The sequence below is a fragment of the Ruditapes philippinarum genome, unplaced genomic scaffold (assembly GCF_026571515.1).
Source record: "Ruditapes philippinarum isolate M1 unplaced genomic scaffold, ASM2657151v2 ctg5168_1_1_1_1, whole genome shotgun sequence".
Lineage (NCBI taxonomy): Eukaryota > Metazoa > Mollusca > Bivalvia > Venerida > Veneridae > Ruditapes > Ruditapes philippinarum.
Genome location: NW_026862788.1, coordinates 122,194 through 129,703, shown reverse-complemented (window position 1 = coordinate 129,703; position 7,510 = coordinate 122,194).

Here is a 7,510-nt window from a genome sequence, read left to right as displayed (position 1 = left end):
ATATAAATTGTTAAATACACCCACATATGTTATAATACTGATATTATTTGTAAATTGTCTGTTGTTACATTATATGTAATCTTGATAAAATAAAGAAATATTGTATTGTATTGTATTGAATTGTATTGATAGTTGTTGATGACTTACTCGTTCTAGTTTATTATAGACCTTTTTTATGAAAAATCGATCAGAATTAGAATTTTCTCGCAAATGCGAAATCTGCATAGGGCAAAAATACATCGCCATACATAGAAATATAGTAGATGTTCATAGACAATTCCGAGTTAGTTCAAGGTAAACGGTAGAAAATTATTTACAAATATAGAAAAGATGACTTTATAGTTTTGTTGCGAAGAATGCCATAAAAAGGCACGGAAAAGATACTTGTTTAAGATCACGGACCTGACATAATTTTTTAAAGAAGATGTGGAAATATATCTATTAGCAAATGAAAAGTCAACTTATTTGCTGTTGAAATAGTTCATATAACATCAAAAGAAATTTTATAACATGAAATCGAGATTAATTATCATTTTGAAAAATTATCAGAACAGGTGATAATGCATTTTTAGTGTTCAATATTCCTGATTATATCCTTTATCCGATTTGCCTGTGATACAAACAGAAAAATTTAAGTCACATAAATATATCTTAAATAATTAATTATTTTTTCCAAAATCTTGAGAAGTTAAGAGGGGTTGTTTGGAAGAGATATAACACACGTTTTATCCGCTTCTTCATAATACATGTTATTTTTAATAATGCACGTGTCACAATTTTTCTCTTCTCAATATCCATAAACATTGATCGGTATATTTAAAAGTTACATAAATTACCATTCCCTTAACCACTACATCCGGCAGGAAGAAACAAAACAACTAACTTCATTGTATTTTTTGGTCTCGCAGTGGGGCTGACTGGCTGACTGACCGACCGTGTATTTCAATTCCGTAATATACATTACATACAATTACATATACATGAATTCATATATTTATAAATTCAAAATAAATTTATATAATCTTTCAATCATTGTAAATTACATATCATCAAACGTAATATATATCAATCAACATATATTCATACCATACATTACTGCATAATGTATGCAGAAACGAGTCTCACTCGTTAGCATTTCTAAAGGCAGCCACGCCTGTCATGAAGGACCGCCCAATGTGGGCATTAACACAAGTACATTTACACTTGCATATTCTTTATGAGAGAAACCTATCACAAACACAAACTAAAATACATAAATGTATGACATGAATCAGACATTACAGCCATGTTCCGAGAAAAAATGATTACCAAAATACTTATAAAGTATTTATAGTCAAAAAAGTCATTAAAGAAAATGACATTCAACACATATCTGAATAAAAAGAATTAAAAATTAAACGCATGTATCGGACAGTCAATCCCAAAGCTGAATGACTTACACACTGAAAAATACGCACGTGCAAAACGTGCGCAAAACGACACCTATCGGAACTACGTTATCAAGGGAAATCAATTTTCGACTAATTCGCTTTGCTTAAACGTCGAAAATTATATTTCCCTTAACCACTACATCCGACAGGAAGAAACAAAACAACTAACTTCATTGTATTTTTTGGTCTCGCAGTGGGGCTGACTGGCTGAACCTAAAAGAACGGGCTGCAATATTACGGTTCGTACATTCATAAACCAAGAGATTTTGAAACTCTGAGTCTCTCATCAACTGAACTTTTTACATAACCATCTTTTTCGGTTTCACTTTGCCATCTCCCATGGCGCTTAAATAACCTATCAGGTATGCCATCATTAGCAGCAGCAGTAGCTCCTCCTGCCCTTAGAGAATGGCTACAAAACTTATTTACATCATCAACTAACTTTTTAAACGACTGTACAAACAAATCTCGGAAATTACTATAAGATAAAGGCTTGTCTTGATTTCTTAGCACATGGCCATCTTTAGTAGCAGTAAGACGCCCAAACAGAAAACATTCTGAACCAGGACGGATACCCGTCCAAAAAATATATTTTTCTAAATTAGCAACCGGACACAAACACGTTCCGGTTCGGGCTATAAATACCCTTGCTCCTTCACGATACATATCGGTTTTACTTGATTCAATAAAAATACTTAAGTATGAATCATAAAAACAAATATCACTTCTCTTTAACTTCAACACTTCAGCGGATCTCAAAAAACCAGCAAATGCAATTAAACATATACATATAAATCTTTGATTCATTATGTTTTTCTCAGCGTACATATAACTGAACATTTTATGCAACAATTCTACTGTCATACGTTCCTTCTTATGTATAGGCTTAGCAAGTTTACGTTTTCCACCTTCTACGACATTTTTCACTAATCTAGAGTCTGTTGGTGAAGGAAATTCAAACAAATCATGATACCACTTAATGCTATATACAGCATTTAAAATTGGACTTATAGTATTTGCAGTTTGTATTAATGACACTATATATATAACGCTACATGAAATGCCTTGGCGGGCAAGGCCTCCCCGCTATTAAGCCCATTGGAAATTACCCATTTACGCCAACGGTTAAATCCTCTCTTGTAACTAAGATATGTACTATCCGCTTTAGATTGCTTTAACAGCTCGGGCAACGAGGACACCTTCTCCATCAAGACATCCGGCAAGCCATCAACTTCACATGCATATCTCTGAAAAAATAAATGTACACACAAAAACATAATAAGTACGATTGTTCAAAGTTAAACCACTCAAGGGACACAACCATACCGTGACACATTTAGTCTGCCTTATTAAAGCATATAAGTAAAGCGAACATTCTAAACTTTAAGTCCTCTATACCAAATAAGCCTGATCCGTTTTTACAAGGCAGGTAGAAACTTTTACCCGAAGGTAAAATAAGATAATCTATTACAAAAGATTGAAAAGTTCATTTTTGGAACATATCAATGGCCAAAAACTAGCGGATTTCCATTCAGGTACAATCAAAACACCTCGTGCACGGCATGCTTGCATTTTACACAAAACACGTGGTATCAAAATAATTGGTGGTACAAATAAACCAAATACATTTCCCCAGTTATATGTAAAGGCATCAACACCTGAGGTACCTTCACACAAAAATCTTGAATAAAAACAATCAAGTTTTGCATTGTGTTTTGAAGCAAAAAAGTCAATTTCTAAATTACCCCACCGGCATTGAATTAAATCTAAAATGTGTAAAGATATGCCCCAGTCATCTCTTTCTATAACTTTAGAAAAATAATCAGCTATATCATTCTTTTCTCGGGGTAACCATTCAATTTCTAACTGAATACAGTTTTCCATACAAAATTTAAATATCTTAAAAGGTAAGTCTTGTAATTCAGGTTTCATCGAGCCTTTTGAAACTATACTACATACACCTGTGTTGTCACTAAACCATTTGACTCGTTGATAACGAAGTATTTTCACTAAAGCTAACAACACTTTATAAACAGCGCACAATTCTCTCCATGTAGAAGACTTAATCATTTCTGAAGGAGACCATATATCATGCACTATACTAGAACAAGTCTCGACCTCATAACCTGCACACACAGTGCCACTCGCGTCACTATAAACTATACGCGAACAATTGTTTGATTGTGAGAGCTGTTTAATATTTAAATGCTGTAAATTGTTTTTCCAAAACAACAATTGAGTGATACTATCTGTTGACAATAAAATATAAGAATTCCAGGTTTTTGCTTTAAGAATATCTAAACTCAGCCACCTCGTCATAATTTGAGAAACAGTGCCAAGCACCACACTCATAGAAATAATCTGGCCAACAAAACTGGCGACTTTTCTAACAGGTAAGCGTTTCTCGCTTAATAAAAGATTTACACATTTTAACGCTTTATCAACTCGACATGAAGGTATATGAATAGTAAAGTTATGCGAGTTCAAAATGGCACCTAACCATTGCAGTTCCTGTACTGGTTCCTAGCAAGATTTATCGACTTTTGGCACTAAACCGGATGAAATTAAATCTGACTTTATTTCTTGCGACAAAGTATTCGCATTTATTAAAGTATCGCCAACCCCAAAACCATCGTCAAGGAACATGATAACTTTCTTTCCTCCACCCCGCCATTTTGCTATAAGCGGACGCATTAACTTGGTGTATATATAACACGCTGGTGATAAACCGAAGGGAAGCACCAGAAATTTGTAATAAATTAATTTGCCATTTAAATCGGTCCAAGAAAATCCCAAAAAGTCTGTATGAGGTAAGAATATATCTACAAAATGATAGGCCGAATGTATATCGAATTTTATCATGTAGCAACCTTTTTGAATATACATTAATGCCAAACGTAAATCCTCATATTTAACCGATTGTTTCCAAACATGCAAATTTACGGCACGTAAATCTAATATAAGTCTCTTTTTACCATTATTCTGTATCGATACACTAAGAGGATTAACTACCGTCGGTGCACATTTACATTCCATAATAAGGCCTCTATCTAATAAATTGTTAATAGCCTCAGATACAAAAACACTTTCATTTATTGCAGATCTGTTATTACGAGAAAAACTTTCTGACGGCAAAGAAAAGAAAGGAATTTATATCCATTCTTGATTGTATCTAAAATGAACGGATTCGCACCAATATCGCACCAAAATTGAATATGAGACTTTAATCTATTTCTTACAATAATATCCTTTTGACCTTGTTCATATTCAAAAAAGTTTTCTGTGAATCTACTGTGATCAATCTCAAAATTATAACAAGAACTATACTCATCTTTGAAATCTACATCTTTAATTTCATTTTCTTTATGGACCAGCTCATTTCTTTGCGGGGATGTCAGGTTGTTGAGCATATCTGGTGTAGGGGCAATTACGTCTGAAATGCGTCGACTCTCCACAGGCGAAACAGGGGCCAAGGGCACCTCCTCGTAATGACGAGTTGAACGATGAGTGACGAAAAGGAGTTTGCCATTGTTGTTGTTGCTGCTGCTGTTGTTGCTGCCCGGGAAAGGAAAACATATTCCCCACTGAGGAACGCTGACTATCAGACGTCACAGTAGCAGACGGTCTAAAGCGCTTTTTAGTCTTTTGCATCGACTTCTTCCTTTTCATAGCACGTGACTCTGCACGACTGATTCTAGATTCATCCTCTGAATCACTTGCTAGAGGGTTAGTTTCATACATCCGAACGGTGTCCCAACCACCCTCACTTGAATCGGCGATACGAATGTGCTTGTTTCTCTTTTTTAGAGACTCGGAACATTCATTGACTAATTCTCGAGCATATTCCTGCTTGCCGTTCTCTAGCGCCCAAATAACTTGTGAAAGGTTCTCAAACAATTCAGTGTTGAACTGATGCTGAATTTTATTTCCTTCAAATCGCCATTTAAAGTCCTGTTCACATTTAAACCTTTTAACAGTTTAACTTCTGACTTCAAAGACAAAGAATTACCTCTAACTTCATCCTTCAAAGAGTTTATTTCATGTCTTTGTTCACGTACCTCGGAAAGTAATTCTTTAATGCTGCTAGATAAGTCCGTATTTTGCTCTGAAGTGAAACTTTCAGACAACGTGGTCATGTTGAGTAAATGTACATGTACGTGTAGTAAATTAAACGCATGTATCGGACAGTCAATCCCAAAGCTGAATGACATACACACTGAAAAATACGCACGTGCAAAACGTGCGCAAAACGACACCTATCGGAACTACGTTATCAAGGGAAATCAATTTTCGACTAATTCGCTTTGCTTAAACGTCGAAAATTACATTTTTACTAAGCGTAGCTGATTAACTTTATCATGGTATTTAAACGTCCCGGTTGAATGAACAACCGTTCGCGTGTCAATCTGTTTGACACTTGCCGCCTGACCAATCCAGTTATTCTATTGAAGTGTACAATACAAATTGTGTAATATTATGCACAATGTAATTATATAATACAGGTCGGGGTATTAAAATTTTATCTTTATCACCCTGCTGTTTCAATTTAAATTACTGATGGAAAAGTCGTCTAATGACACCTTAAACAAACGACATGTGTGTGCCCTTTTTGACCATTGAATTATTAGTCCCGTAGATCTGTTAAAAATAAAGTCACGTTTTCAGTACTTACCGCCTTAAGTCACCCTAAAATTAATATATTTTGGGTGACATAACATGAAATCGCATCTATTAAAGCCTTAAAGTATGATAAACTGTAGACATCGTTATTGCGTTTTTGCCATACGCAGAATGCGCATGCGCGAAATGCAACATTCGTTGCTATAGGAAATCGTATTGTAAAAAGGTCTATAGCGAGATTTGTTCCCACTGTGTTTCTAATTGCATATTACTAGGGTAGTTCACTTCAAACCACTTGCCACTCACCGCTGTGGGTTGCATATTACTAGGGCAGTTGACTTCAAATCACTTGTGGGTTCAATCTCGACATGGACTTTGGATTATTTCATGTGAGCTAGCAAACGGAACGTCGGTGGTTCTGCTCAGGTGCTTGTTCGTGCCTGAAATAATGCATAGATGGGCATCTGAGGTATTCCTTTACCAGTAAAGCTGTGAAATTTACTGTGTCGGTGTGGCGTAAAACCCAAACAAACAAACAACAAAGTTATAAGATTCCACAGTGTAGGATAACGGTAATTAGCCGGTAATTAGTCAACAAAGACATAGGCGGATATATTGAATATAATAAGCTGTCAGCGGACACACGAGTAGGATATGCCTAATTTAGTTAATTGATGGGCATGTCATTACAAAAGCGGTGATTGTACCTATATCGTGAAAACATAATTGTTAATTTAATTGTTAGCTGTCCAGTAACGCATATTTGCAGTAATGAATTATGAAGGTATAAAGTTTAAGGCGTATAATATTTTAGTATTTAAGGTTAGCAAAAGATTACATTCTTCAGTGTAGTTTTTGATGTTAAACAGACTCACTCACTTAGGTTAAATTATGCTAAATACGCAGTTGACATTAATTCTTATTGCTTTTACGTATTTGTTTAAGAATTGTGAAATTGTTAAAGACACCGATTAAGCAATTGTTTTATCTTATAGAATAAAATCTTATATTAAATAAATACATATATCTGACGTTCATAAACTTGATATTGTGTTGACTTATTAATATTGAGTTATTCAGATCTGGGCGTTACACTACAACAGACCTTAATTGAGTGGGGCACAAAGAGGAATGATGCGCTTGTGTGTATTTTGGTGGAAATATAGCGCTTATTGAAATGTGATAGTAACTACAACATGTTATATTTTACAATGCAAGATATTGTTACCGTTGTCACTGTTGAAATGATTTTGTCAGGATCACTTTTAAGGCTACTGAAGTTAAATGGTACGGTAATTTACCATAAAACTTAATCAATGAAAAAGAATATAAACACTTGAAAATACCAGAACGCTCAAGTACAGTTAATCTTATTTATTAAGATCTTCTGTTAAATAAATGCATAAAACAGGATAATTAAATACTGTAAAAACATGTAAATTTTTGCCCTTGGTATAGTT